We start from the raw sequence: 16,224 nt of genomic DNA, 5'->3' as shown, positions 1-16,224 counted from the left end.
AAAATTCAACTTTTAAACTATCAAAGAAACATCATTTGGTACTAACTATTTTTTGGATTGCAGATATCAATGGAACACTACGTTTGTTGGACACGAAGAGCAATTTTATGTTGTTGGCAAGCCTACAAAAATACTCAGACTAGAATCATTGGAGATGATGATAACTAGAAACTCAAGTCACCGCAACCGACATAGTCAAGCTCAAATGACGAAGGAGATATAAAACAAATATGTAAAATATATGAAAAAAATGAAATATAGATATAAGGATAATGATAAGGAGAAAGATGACAACTCATTATCCAAACGAAAATCAAGGTACAACAAAGCAATAAAAACATTCATATATCATCATCAGATGAAGAAACAATCAAGACAACAATTATAAAAAATAAAAAAAATTATAGTCGAGCATATTACATCCTTTAACGAAGAGTCCGTCCTTCTATATACCTTAAGGAGAACCAAAAAGAATAAACCAAAAGAAAAACAAATGGGGTGTAATGAAATTGATTAAGCCAAAAAAATAAAAAATGAAAATGAAAAACTTAAAATCGGGAATACAAGATGAATGTATTTCCAACTATTTCACTTTAATCATTTTTAGTTCTAGCAATAAAGTAATACATTTTGTAACTCAATTGTATGTCAATTGAGTCTATCTCTTAATTACAATTATCAAATACATTACTTCAACATTTGGCATATCCATCGCTCTCAATATTAATATGTTACTTTATTTATCCAAGTCATTTGTCTAACAACGGTAAAGACATTACTCTAAGGATGGTGTATACATACAACTATCTTTGCTTGTTTTTCATTAAACCATTCATCTGATTTCTCTTTTGGCCTATGAAGTCGCTCATAAACCTCAAAATTGGTTGGATCTCTATTCAACTCCACCCTCTAAAATAAATAACCAACAATCATTATGTTAGTAGAAATATGATTAAATTGTCATTTCAACAATTAGATTATGTTAGTATAAATATGATTACTAACTACTTTTTTGACATGTTCTCCGACAGTTATGGATCCTCCACTATATATGCACATTGTTGAGAGAAAATCTCTCAAATGATTTTAATGATAACAAAATTACTTAAAAGATTATGATTGTGGTTAATGAATAATATGTGCTTTTGAGTGTATTCCTATAAGAAAATAGGTTATTAATCACCAAGGAAAAAAGGAGAAAAATCTGATACAAAATTGAAGGACTGAAATTCCTGAGGATAGCCTCATTAAGAGGATGGAGTCTCAAATCTGCACATACTTGTCCTCTCTAGAACATATGCTTTTATTCATTAAAGAAATGCACAACAAAGTCAAAGAATGAATAAATAAAAGTATTTGAAATAAAGAAGTTAGAAGGCCAAAAGGAAAAGGACAAGAATAGCTAGATCTAAGTCTAGAGGATGACAGATAGGCTGAGGATGGTCCAACAAAGTTGAAAGCAACCCATCAAGCATGTGCAAAGGCTAAAATCAGACCATTTATTATGCTTGCACGAATTAATACATGAAGAAGTCAAGTTAAAGAAAGACAACAACAAACAAGCCAAAAATGGAAGATCACATGTGAAAGCAGATCTGATCCTCGGACTAAGGATGACAGTCCTATGCAAGAGGGTAGCTTTATCTTTTGTCAACATCACCTCAAAAGTTGAAATCAACCTAGTCTTTAAAGTTTTTGAAAAGGTTGCAGCTCACATGGTCAAAGAAACAGCTTTGCATTCTTTGATAAACGAGAACAGACAAGGATATCTCAAGATCAAATTACAAGGAAGTTGTGCATGCGCGAGGATGGCTTCTGCCTGGCCTAAAAGCTGAATGGCAGTTCTATAATTATGATGAAAAACCTTGGATCTTTTGTAATGAATTCCAACGGTCATCAAAGAGCTTGGACCTCTATAAAATGCAACAAGCTCTTCATCATACAACACACAACACAATTGCATAAAAAGATCAAGCATCTTAAAGCTATCAAGAGCAACACCCATCTTCACTACATACTTTCTTCAATCCTACACTATATCTTTGTAAATCCTTTGAGAAAGTATTTAGAATCAATCAGTCTTATATTACTTTGCAATTTCCATGTGAGATACACTTGGAAATATTTGGAAATTGATTGTAAGCTTGGTGAAGCTAAAGAATACACATTTTGTAATCATCCTCAGCGTGAGGTTGATCTGTTTGAACTTTAGTAAAATCTCACAAGGGTGTGAGGACTGGACGCAACCATCTTTGGGTGAACCAGTATAAAATTGTGTGTCTCTCTCATATTTCTCTCTCACTCTTTTACTCAACTCAAAACTGAAGGTTTGAAAAACCCATCATCGGACTTACCATCCTCAGCGAGAGGATAGTTTTAAAAACACTTGAAAATTATTTTTTATAGCAAAATCCCTATTCAACCCCCCTTCTAGTGATATTTAGCTACATCACACATTGTGTCCAACTTGAGACTGCCTATTTTGCTTATTAATCATAGAAAAAAATTTCGATGTCTTACCCAATCCAATCACCTATATCCTCACCATTACGCACCTTGAACAAAGCATTTTTTAGGGCCAAAGATCCCTTACTGTTAAAGCTTTTTTTAATGGTTGCTTCATCATTCTCAAGTCATTTCTATTTTGACTAGAAACAAAGAAGTCATGTGTGAAACTTAACATACCAATAGGAAAGTAAAACTTTTGAAGGTGCCCAAAAATTATCACATCAAAACTATACCTGACCACCGTCATAATCTAAGTACTAATAGTATGTGTAACCGAAATTCAGTGACTTGAAAATTTAGGAACATGAATATTCAATATGAAAATCTTATAATATTTGTAGCCTTTATGCATCCTATGTTATTAACAAGTTTACGGATTTTCACAATTCAACAGTTTTCACCAAATTTATATTCAAGAGGAGACAAGTTTTTAAATATCATAGTTTTCACTATCTATATATTGGTAGGGAATTCCATGCAATACCTTAAAGTCCTCTAACTAAGCACCAATTGGGTCGTCATCCACATCACTCCAACATGACCACGCCCCTCCAATTTTTTTTTCTTGAATATTTTTGTGATAACACCCTTCACTTTGGATTCTGGTTTAAAGCTAAAAGTATAAGAAAAATAACTATGTTAGAGGCAATTTAATACATGCATCTTTAGAACTACATTTATAAATTAAAATTACTTATTTTCAGGTGTCGATCTTATCCAAATTCTTCAATCGATATCCTTTGAACCCCATTTGATGTTCTCTGGTGTTAAAGATGATACCTCATTCTTTGAATTTACTTGTGACTCATCATCGATGGAAGGATCATGTGGCATATGTGCAGATGTCCCACTTTGGGAATGAGGAGATGGGACATATATAGGGGTAGTGTGTGATTGACAATGAGACGGGGCTGATACAAAGGTATTTCATAAAGGTTGAGATATGGTTGGTGCATGCTTAGTTTGGGGATGAATGATTGGGGAAGACGTAGGTTTTTTTTTTGTAAGTGTTGAGATATGAGCAATGTTGGTCTAGTTTGGGAATGAGGGGATGGGGATGTTGTATCGACTTTTGTAAAGGTTGCGATATAAGTGTTGTTGGTACAGTTTGGGAATGAGGAGATTGGACAGCGATATCGACTTTTTGTAATGGTTGCGATATGAGTGTTGTTGGTCTAGTTTGGGATTGAGGAGATGGGACAGATGCAATGGTTTTTTTGTAATGGTTGAGATATAATGGTGGTGGCCTAATTTGAGGTTGAGGAGATGAGGTTGTTATAGGGTTTTTTTTTGTAATGGTTGAGACATGAGTGGTGTTGGCCTCATTCGGGAATATGAGATAAGTGGCAGACTTGTAATTATTCCTCTACCTCTTCCCCTAAAAATTTGAAGTTAGAAAGAAATTCACTACCATGTGAGCATAGTTCTAACAAACTCAAAAACTACATAGTAAATGATTTAATTAATCCTCCTCCTCCTCCAAAAAAATCAACAAGATTTTCTTCAAGATTGTCATTCACAATTGTCACATGTGATTGTGTGATTGATTCATCTTGTTACGAAATATCTTTCTCAAGCTTACTAGTTTCTCTTGTTTGAATTCTATTTCGTGCCTTGGTCTTAATCACAACCCACCAATCACTTTGTCCTTCAGGGTATTATGTATAGTATACTTGTTTTGCTTGTGCAAATATAAATTGGTCATAATATTTATATTTTCTAGATGCTCGGACTTCAAAAATTCCATAGTTGTCTATCGTTGTCCCTTGATTCATAGTAGGATCGAAGCAATCACATTTGAACAAAACCAACTTCTTTATTAGCCATCATATATAGTAAACTTCCACAATATCGGTTGACACCCTATAATAATCATTTTCTATTGTCTCGTTGTCACCTCTTTGAACAGATACACCACAATTTATTGTGCTCATAAAAAAATCATGGTCTTTTGTACTAAACTTATATCCATTAACATAATATATTGACCATTTATTGACTTTTTTCTTGGGCCCCTACGCCAAACTCCTAAAAAAGTTATCTTCAACATGGTTTTTTGAAACCTAATTTGAAAATGATCAAATTAATTTCACCTAATATAAAAAGTGGGTGATATTATGAAATTAGGAAGATCAAGTTCGCCATACATATTCTTTAAACCAATGAGGAAATGATTTAGAGATTTCCTTGTCAACTAATGAGTGGCTTACACCAATTTCTTGTAGTAAATCTATATATATGCTACAACAAATTCTCATGTTAAGCAACTTTATTAATTTTCCAAGTTATTAGTCACTAAAAGAAGAACATATAAAAGTGCCTACAACAAAAATGGCTCAACTTATGGAATTAGAAGAACATATAATTGTGCAACTCTCATTTCTCTTTTTTCTAAGAAACATGGGGTGTGTTTTCCATCATCAAAACAACCTTCACCTCCATCATCATTTTGTGGCACTCTTGTCCTCCCACAAAGTATGCTTCACAAATAGAGCCTTCAACATCAGTTGTGTTGGTGACCTTGTCTTTTAAGGTACGAATAAACCTAATAAAAGTATTTGAAGAAATTAATACAATAAGTATTGCATGGTAATAATTAATAATGTTGATAGATGACCCAACCTTTCAAAAGGATACATCCATCAGTATTGCACAAGACCACCAACCTTAGCTTCAAACCGCAAATGAATTGGAAGAAGCTCCATAAAGTCAAAGAAACTAGGGGGAAATATTTGTTCAAACTTACACAAAATGATTGGAATATTCTGCTCCATTACACGTATATTATCCTCTTTTGGTAAAGGCGAAGTAAGCTCTCGAAATAATTGACTAAACTCTGAAAGTGTGTTCCAAAAAGGTTTCGGTAGAGCTTTGAATGCAATTCGGAGCAAGCGTTGCAAGAACACATGACAATCATGATTTTTCATTCCAAACAACTTTTTTTCTCGCGTATCAACACACCTAGACAAGGTAGAGGCATATTTTGCTCACAAAATGATTGGAATATTTTGCTCCATTACACGTATATTATCCTCTTTTAGTATAGGCGAAATAAGCTCTCGAAAGAATTGACTAAACTATGTAAGTGTGTTCCAAATAGGTTTTGGTAGAGCTTTGATGGAATTGGGAGCAAGCATTGCAAAAACACATGACAATCATGACTTTTCATTCCAAATAACTTTGCTTCTCACATATTAACACACCTAGACATGGTAGAGGCATACCCATTTGGTAAATTTAGTTTTTTTATCCACTCGCATACAAATAATCTTTGTTGTTTTGTTAATGTGTAATTTGCTTTCGGCTTTTTTAGCTTTCCCCTTTTACCATCTTGTAGATCTAAATCTTTTTGTCTACAAATATCTACCAAGTCCAATATAGCATTAAAAGTGTACTTCGTCTTTCCCTTGGTATCCATTATCGTATACAATATATTGAGAAACACATTTCTCTCAATATGCGTGACATCTAGATTAGGTGGGAGAAAATTTGTTTTCCAATATGTTAACTCCCAAAAGATGGTTTTTTTGGTCCAATTGTAAAAAAACTTCATACCCCAACAAATTATCATATAGAGGTCCAATTATGCTTGGTAAATGTTTAACCCTTTCCCATATTTCTTCATTTGTCAACCTTTGTGGTGGCAACGTTGTCTCATCTTTTCTCTTCCTAAAAGAATTCTTATTCCTTCTATAGCAATGATCAAAGGGCAAGAATTTTCTATGACAGTAAAAAAATGTAGTCTTTCGACTAAGGGTGAATGCTTTTGTATTCTCCATACATATTGGACAAGCAAGTTTTCCCATTATCATCCAACCAGAGACACATCCCATATGCAAGGAAGCCATTAATTGTCCATAATAAACAAGCTTAAGGTCATATATAAGTGGTTGCATGTACACATCAACCTTCCCTTGTCATGCACATCCAAAGTGTAAGATTGTAAGGAGTAATAATTGCTGGCCAACATGAATATGTCCTACCTGTTTTATTGAATGATGCAAATTCATCAGCACACAACCATAGCCTAACATTTCTAGTGTCCATTGAAAATTCAGGATATCTTTCATCAAAATGCTTTTATGCCTCTCTATCAGATGGATGTGATAAATAGCCCAAATCTCTTATATTCTCACGATGCCACCTCATTTGGCTTACAATTTGCGTTGACCAATAAAGTCTTTGAAGCCTTGGGATACGAAGGAAATATCACGTCTTTTTTAAAGGAACTTATCTAACCTTACCATTTCTAATGACACTTTTGTAACGATCTTTACCACAAATTTTACAACTACGAAGATTTTTATCATCACGAAAGTAATATATCATACATCCATTTGGGAAACAATGAATCTTTATGAAACCCAATCCAAGCTTTTCCATTGATTTCTTTTCACAATAGAAGTTGTCAAGCATTCGATTGTCATTTGGCAACGCCTTTTCCACAAAATCCATCCATTGATTAAATCAGGTCTCAGAGATATTGAAGTCATACTTGATACTTAAAGCTTGTATTCCAGCAGAAAGTTCAGAATAATTTTCACAACCATTATATAAGGGGGCTTGCACAACTTTCAACATATCAAAAAGGATTTTGACTTCTAGGTTAGGATCTTCCCTAATTTTTTTCTCCACAATCATTTTGTTGTTGCTCAATATATGTACCAAGAGATGGTCCAACTGCATCCATTACCATTTGTTCACAGTCATTGAAGTATTCCCAAACCCAACTACATCCCTAATAGTTGTTTGAAATTATCGGTGAAATTGGAGGCCTTTTTTCACCATGGTTAGTCCAATAATAGTAACCCTGTATAAATCCCTTCATACAAAGATGTCCCATGACATCGCTTACTAACTGATTTTTCTTACAGTTGCATATTTTACATGGGCATCTCAACTTTCCTTGTTTTTTGAATTTTTCTTGTGCACAAGAAAATTGCACAAACTCAAAAACACCAGCCATATACTCATATGTTACTCTTCTCTTATCAGGATCCATCATATTAACCATCCACTTGTGATGTTTGGGAATTTCCATTTCTCTAATTGACAAATAAGTAGAATGTCCATTACTATAGTTAATAAATTTATATGAAGATTCCTTGTAATAATTTAGGAATCTTAAAGGGTTATAGTCCTAAGGTTGGTTTAGTTAGTACGATAATAAATTATCGTACAAGTTAGTACTATATAGCCAACAAATAGTACAAAATATATTAACCTAACTCTAAGATTGTCTCCACTATAAAGAAAAGTAAATAATAAATTTTGATAAGCCTATACAGAAAACTATTTAATTAATTAACAACTTCAAAGAAAAACAACAAATAAATACATAGTTAATCTTTACAATGTTCATACGTTGTTTTATGTCTTCCTTGTAACTTAAATAACGAGAACAACCAAATATATCTAATGAGAAAAAACACAAATTCAGTTCTTTTTATATCTGATTTTTGACACTATGATGGCATGTGTAGTTATTTTTGTTACAGATTATATGTGTATAAATACTTAGCATATTTCAGTACAATATTATACAGTGGCCACTTTTTAGCCATTATAATATAGAATATAAAAAATGAATAACTTGTAATTTGTAGGTGTCTCTACAGCTCACACAATTTATCACATAATGAAGCATATCTAAAACATAAATTTACATAAATTATATGTCTAGTACACTACAAGAAAAGTTGTCATTACCTACAACAAATTTTGAATTTACCCACGAACATTTCGAAGGTAATGTAAAATTATCCACGGATTACCTACAGACACGAGTTTGTAGATAATTGGCTCGTAGGAATTTTGTTACTGACGGAAAAGCCTTGAATAATGTATACTTACTCGTTTCCGTAGATAAACTTGATCACGGCTTCTCCGTGGGTAATTTTACGGATGATATTTCTGTAGGTAATGTCAAGTATGAAAAAAACAATTATCCACGAAAATGGATGAATAAACCTTACCGATGGCATTTCCGTGGGTAACATCAAAATAGAAAAATAAACATTTTAAATAAAACTAAACCACATCATAACTCAAACAAAGTAACTATTTCATGCATTATTCCTCTACCTTTATTCAAAGTGTATCTTTCATTTTTCCCTCATTTTTCTACTTCTCAAATCATTCATATAGAGTTCATATACAATATAGAGTTATACATTCATATATACATCTTTTCATTATTAGTTTTAATATGCATTTTTAGAGTTCATATTCAATAAGCCAAATAAGCTAGGTCCTACACTTATCAAAAGAAAGGAGTTACGAAAGACTATACAATACCATGCTTGTAAGTATCAAATAAGAGTTCAGTGGCATTGAGACATTGACAATTTTTGGATTCATTTCTTACAGCAATCCTTTTAAACTAAACAAGAGTTTAGTGGTATTGAGACATTGACAATTTGACATGTATATAATTTGTGACTGTTCAACTAAAGACTGGCTCGTATGGAGTTAATTGATCAAAAAGTGTGTGTGTATGTGTGAAACGTTTCAAGCATACTCTAATTAAAAGATCGATAACTGTAATTTCATCAAATCAATGTAATTTCCCCTAAAAAGTTCACAATGAAAATTAGACTGAAAACCAACAATCATATTGAGGAAACTAACTACATATAACAAGCCTTAACCTAACAAAGAATAAATGAAATTAGTGATTATTATGCATAAAAAACTCTAACTTAAGGTCGCCCGATGAGGTTTTGTATACAATACTTAACACAAATTCACAATTATGTCAAAATTGTTACCTTAATTTAAGTTGTTTGATGACTAGGCAGAAGAGTTCTTCTTCACTGCATATGCACGACATGCTGCCAAACCAACAAATTTCGTTGCGGTCCCAACTATAAATTCAACATAGAAAGCTATTTTAACAGTCAACACCTTTTTTTCTTGCCAATTAACAATCAACACTCGAACAACAGAAAAATGAATATTTAGCAAACTTGTAGTGTGTGCATCTTGTGTCAAGTTCTAGTAAGAAAAGTTCAGAGAAACACCTGAAGCAAAAATAAGAGAGTTTTGCAGAAGCTGATGGTATTGCTTTCTTTTCTTCCAAAATTCAGTTTCTGGGATGCTCAAATGAGAGTGTTCTGCAGCCCTAATAATTTTATTTTACACGTTACTTGTATCGCCTAATTTCATACTTACGTGAATACCGCCTTTATTCCCAACTCCTGAGTAACCTATACCAAAAATAAATAGATGATAACATTCTAAACCGACAGGTTTAGCTATGAAATTGTGCACAACTTATTCAATAATATGATAACACTGGGATGAAAATGTAATACCTTGACTGAATCTTGGATTGCCCTTGGATATGGAGTTAGATCATCCTTAGCATCAAGGAACTCCATAACCAGTAAGATCACCTTGCCCAGCAACCTTCTCAAGCAAATCTCTGGATTTCTTCCATGAATATTGATCTGAATTGGAAAACAATGAGAAAAGATCAAAAACCAAGATACATAAGCAAAAAGCCAAAATTAAACAAAAAAATGCAACTAAGAGTTGAACTAGATTAGTTCAATTGAGAAAAATTAATTACAAGCAAGGCGTCAATAGAATGGGCGTGAAGTAGAGCCCCTCTGAATTTGGTAAAGTAGTACTAATACAAGTAATATGAATCACATTTTTCAATTATAATTATAAGTAACAAAATAACATGAATTTGACTTTGAGAGGATAACATCGCCTAAAAACAAGTATGAATTGATGATTCCTTGATTTCTTTGATCCTTCTTTAAATATAGCATGAATATTGCCAATGACATTAGCATGAAACTGATCACATCGGATTTTAATGAAAAGGATGATCTCAACATTCATTTTTAATCATACCACCATACTTATTCATAAATTCTAACAATCCTGAAATCCTAACAGTATTAAACATACCACCATGTCAAAAGGAGTAGTCGGGGTTTGGCTTAGATCTGGAAAAGCACACAATCGTTGAGCCATTAGCGGTCCACCACTCTTATCATTCTAAGACGCAGTAGTAGAAAGTGTAGAACCAATGGCTGGAGGACTGAAATTTGGGAACTTCTGCTTAATAAGCGCAGCAAGACCTGCAATATGTGGTGCATCTATACTTGTGCCAGGCATCATCGCAAAATTCTCTCCTTATGGAAATGCAAATAAATCATTTACATTTCATATTATCAACATACAAAAAAATGTGATTTAACAAAATCATAGTGGCACACACCAAAGTTAGTGTAAATTGAAATTTTAGATTAGCACTCATATCAGCTCAAAAACAGAACAAATCGCAAACTGACAACCTCATTTAGCAAATCGTGAATTAATGACACTTAACAAGCAAGATTACCAAAATAAATATTGAAATTACAAACTGAAATGATTTGGAAAGAGAATAGAATTTACTTGCTATTGCAAATCGCGAAGTGAAACGAGAGAGATGAATTTAGGGTTGTTCGAAATTGAATTTAGGGTTTTGGGGGATTAGGGTTTGTTGAAGATAGTAGAGAGAAAAGGGTTTGAGAAAGGATGAAGAGATATACCTGCAGTTTGGAAGTAGCGGGAAGGACGTGTAGGATTCCACGCAGCGAAGAAATTGTCGATTGAAACGCGGCGTAGCAAGAACGACACAGTGAAATAGCAAACAAGACAACACAACGAGAGAGCTCGAGAGACGGCGACGATGTGAGAGACAACGGCGATGTGAGAGAGAGCTCGAGAGACGGCGATGATGGGAGACAACACAGCGAGAGAGCTTGAAAATTTGGATTTGATATTTTAGGGTTTAAATGGAGAGACCAAATGTTGAAGGGGATAGTTTGAAGGAGGGTGAGGTTTTAGTATCAGTATTATATTATTAAGAGGTTTCTCACTTTTTTTTCTAAACAAGGTCATATAAAAAAATAACAAAAACATTTTTTTAAAATAATTAATAAAAACTAAATATATTTTCTGATTTTTCTGTAAATTTTACCTACGGAAAAATTGTGGTAAACAAAATACGAAAAATAAATTACAAGAAATCGCGTTATTTTAACTTTCCCCATGGACTAACTGTGGAAAATTATTTTAAATAAATTAACTTAATTTATAACATATTTACTCGCGGCTTTTCCGTAGATAAAATGTAATTTACTCATGGACTCAAATCCGTGGATAATTTTCTGTAGATATATCAACGTTTTCTTGTAGTGGTAGAAGGGATCAATAGATTTTATTTTTGAGAAGCCATAAAAATAATAGAGATATGAAGCTAACACTATCAAGAAAAATAATTATTTCTTCTAATAGCATTCTTAGTAATATTTTGTTTTTCATCTTTCTTATTGGAGGTTTATTATTTTCCATTAAAATTTTTAATTGTAACTTTATGATATTATCTCAATTAATTGTATATATCAATATATATTGATTAAATTATTAAAATATAATTTACTCACGGACTCAAATCCGTGAATAATTTTCTGTAGATATATCAATGTTTTCTTGTAGTGGTAGAAGGGATCAATAGATTTTATTTTTGAGAAGCCATAAAAATAATAGAGATATGAAGCTAACACTATCAAGAAAAATAATTATTTCTTCTAATAGCATTCTTAGTAATATTTTGTTTTTCATCTTTCTTATTGGAGGTTTATTATTTTCCATTAAAATTTTTAATTGTAACTTTATGATATTATCTCAATTAATTGTATATATCAATATATATTGATTAAATTATTAAAATATAATTTACTCACGGACTCAAATCCGTGAATAATTTTCTGTAGATATATCAATGTTTTCTTGTAGTGGTAGAAGGGATCAATAGATTTTATTTTTGAGAAGCCATAAAAATAATAGAGATATGAAGCTAACACTATCAAGAAAAATAATTATTTCTTCTAATAGCATTCTTAGTAATATTTTGTTTTTCATCTTTCTTATTGGAGGTTTATTATTTTCCATTAAAATTTTTAATTGTAACTTTATGATATTATCTCAATTAATTGTATATATCAATATATATTGATTAAATTATTAAAATATAATTTACTCACGGACTCAAATCCGTGAATAATTTTCTGTAGATATATCAATGTTTTCTTGTAGTGGTAGAAGGGATCAATAGATTTTATTTTTGAGAAGCCATAAAAATAATAGAGATATGAAGCTAACACTATCAAGAAAAATAATTATTTCTTCTAATAGCATTCTTAGTAATATTTTGTTTTTCATCTTTCTTATTGGAGGTTTATTATTTTCCAACTTTATGATATTATCTCAATTAATTGTATATATCAATATATATTGATTACATTATTAATATGTCATTAAAAACATATAAAAAATGTTTTACTTTTTATTTTATGTTTATTTATTAAACTGTGACATTATTTTTATAAATAAAATATATAAAATTAATTGAGAATATATTTTTAATTGAGAGTAACATTGCAACTGTTATAATAAAATGTTATAAGATTTTATCCTTCCTTAGCAATCAGAAAAATAACAAGATTTTATTCATTCATTAACAATAAATTGTTATAAGGTTTAAACAAATCATGCTTGAGAGTGATATTGCAACTAAATTTAAGAGATATATATTTCTAATTCATGTTTTTGTTGCATCAGGGTCAAAACAGAAACTCATAACAAATTTCAAATTTTAAATTATCAAAACAAATAAAACTTAACCAAATCAGAGTAAAATGAAAAATAAGAACACAAAAAATGCAATTTTATTAGATAACAATCTAATAGAAGAACTACACCATAAATCTTGTAAAAAAAATTGAACTACTAAGGTGTGGAATAAAAAAGCAATTAAAGTAAACAAAACTATCTAAAAACTTATTGAATGTTAAAATTTTCACAAATGAATCAAATGCTAAGAAGGAGAAACGTACTTTAGGGACTCAACACATAGGGTGCAAGAGGAAGATGGCAAAATAGAGCTTGAATCTAAAACATATTGAAGCTTTAGAGGGATAAATATGGAAAAAAAATAATGAAAGAAAATGAATGTAGTATGAGAGAAATGTACCTTTGGTTTACGATGCAGAAAATAGGGCTTGCGATTACATAACAGTTTCATAATGAGGCAACAGGAGAGAATGGAACCCAATAAAACCCACAGTGGAGAGGTATTGGACGCAAATAAGCAACACCAATAGATTGAAAACAACACAGGAGATTTAGGGTTCACTACTAGAAAAACTAAATTTAGCATCGGCCAAAAGTCCACGTTAATAGGCCAAAAGTCGACGGAAACGTTGATTTAGCATTGGATTAGGGTTGGTGTCGGGCCTAGGCTAAAACAGTCAAAGCTAATACATAGCGTCAGCCAAATGTCATTTGACGCTATATTAGCGTCGACCATACCCACTCTAAGCCGACGCTACCAACAAAAATAGAACATCTGACGGTAGTTATATCCGTTGATACGTCATTTGAAAAAATCCAATTGCGTCGGATGACCGACGCTAAAGTCAACAAGTTGTAGTCAACAAATTAGTTAGCATCGGCGACTTTAAATAAAAGAAGACTTTATTGATAATACAGCGTCGATCTGGCCGACGCCAGGGGGTCAACAATGAAAAGTCAACAAAACCATTTTGCATCTTCGTTAAGCAACTCATCCTCAGCAAATGTCTCATTTCCCATGTTAGCGTTCACATCAAGGACATCTCGATAAGGCCTAGAAGCATCAAACACCATTTCATCTATTGCATTAAATTGGTCGTCATGATGCACATTCCTACCACTAGTCGAACCACCCCTTGTTTCAACCATTGACTTCACTTCTCCGTGTTCAGTCCAAATCCAATACTCTGGTTGAAATCCATCTCGGTACAAGTGAAGTCTAATAGTAGTTGTTGTAGATATCTTGATACACTTGTATTTTATACACGGACACCTTATCCATCCCTTAGATATACAAATCAGTTGTTCCAAAGCCCTCTTCACAAAATCTTTAACACCACTAACATGCTCCTTTTTCACAAAATCCGCGTCTATTTGCATGGACCCTATTGAACATCCAAGTACGATCCATTTACTATAAGACAAAAACTTAACTTGTCAACCACTAAATAAGTTTGAAAAAATATAGAGATAAATAAACTCATGATTTCAAAATTAACAAGCTATACATTGATTTGAAAAGAAACAAGTAAACTAACAACATTTTAAAAAAAAGGGAACCAACCAATTTTATCCAATATATCTAATTAGTCATATAGAATAAATTTCAAACTCATTGAACTTTATATTAATTACGTTTTATCTAGTAACAATGAGAAAAAAAGTTTCAATTTATATCATGGCATCGACAACCTAAAAACTACTACATAGACAATTTGAAACAAGTCATTGAAACAATTGACTATTTTAAAAAAATAGTCACAACACTAGAATATAACAAAGGTACATCAACCAAAATCAAATACAAATCAGCATTCTATTAATAAAATTTTAATGATATGTCTATATAGTCTCATCTCTTAAACTAAAACAATCCTATGTATTAATGATCAAAATGCCCTTCCAAGCATGCAATTAATCATTAATATAAAATAATCTATGCAACTGACTCAATCAAGTTGTAAAAAGTTTTTTCATTGCTGATGAATTACCTATCTTTTACAGGCAGGACAAGATATAAAAGAGTATGAATACTCATGTTTTAGCTTTATGTTTTGTGCTATACAGCTAGATCTAATATTAAAATCTTTGATTTGATTCTAAAAGAATAAATTCACTAGGATTGACCTGTAACACAAAAAACCAGGGGATGATTAAAAATATACTTTAATAGTTAGACTAAGAATCTTTCAAGTTTATATCAAACTTAGTTTGTTCATAAGGATAAGCAAAGCTCCTTTACTTAGACATTTCAGAACCCTGAACTCATTGAGTTTTTAAGCATTTGCTAGTAACCTACAAAGAGAAATCTGCAAACCAACCATCATATATAGCTATAAAGTTTGTTAACTTGCTTGTGATATAGAAGTACTCCGAGGACACCATCTTCAGCTCTGTGAATGAAAAATAAAAAAATGAATTAAAATGTTTGCTTAAAGCCTATTCTATATATAAAGCAAACCTAATCAGATTTGGGAAGAAAAAATGTACATGAATGGGTCATTCACATGATCTCCTGACAAGTGAGAGTTTCCATCAATGGAATTCTGCATAAGATTAATATTGATGAATATTCATCTGTGTCAATTATATATATCAGACAAATGAAATCAATACTTCAGACAAAAATAATATCTTACCGCCCAAGTAAATAAAAGGCTGACTTTAGCTCTTTCCTTACCAGTGTTTACCAACTACAAAAGAAACAAGTATAACTCTTCAAATCATGACACAACACAGTGAAACTTAATACAGATGTGACAGATGAATTACCCACATAGATAGGAATTTAAACAATTTAGAGTATGAATTACAAAACCTAATTGGAAAAGGCTTAGGTTGTGGTTGCAAGTATTAATTACAAGAATAGTTAATAAGCATGTCTATAATGAGTATTAGCTACTTAACTCTTTCAATGTGTGCGGTAAATCATTCAATTCTAATAAGTAATCTCTCTGGTCTTAAATATACAGAAAGCTTGGTCAACAAAATTTGATGTATATGGTCCAAATTATATTTAGGACAGAAGAGAGTATTCACCAACAATATCAAACAATAAAGAAATGATTCTCAACAATC

The 16,224-nt window shown here is 31.8% G+C and overlaps 1 long non-coding RNA gene across 2 annotated transcripts; it reads right to left on the bottom strand.

The window, feature by feature from the left end:
- Nucleotides 1-13,279: 13,279 nt before the first annotated feature.
- LOC105852550 (uncharacterized) lies at nt 13,280-16,218 on the bottom strand. 2 transcript variants are annotated; one of them, XR_012161411.1, is made up of 4 exons: nt 15,786-16,218; nt 15,637-15,692; nt 15,468-15,539; nt 13,280-14,560 (listed from the first exon to the last, which is right to left on the bottom strand). It is a non-coding gene; the product is annotated as an uncharacterized lncRNA (long non-coding RNA). The 2 variants fall into 2 exon arrangements; XR_001144454.3 differs by lacking the exon at nt 13,280-14,560 and having other exon boundaries at nt 14,685-15,539.
- Between the last annotated feature and the right edge of the window lie 6 nt (nt 16,219-16,224).

This window comes from Cicer arietinum, chromosome 7 (assembly GCF_000331145.2).
Source record: "Cicer arietinum cultivar CDC Frontier isolate Library 1 chromosome 7, Cicar.CDCFrontier_v2.0, whole genome shotgun sequence".
Lineage (NCBI taxonomy): Eukaryota > Viridiplantae > Streptophyta > Magnoliopsida > Fabales > Fabaceae > Cicer > Cicer arietinum.
Note: the sequence above shows the minus strand (reverse complement) of the source record. Positions and strands in the feature narration are given on the sequence as shown.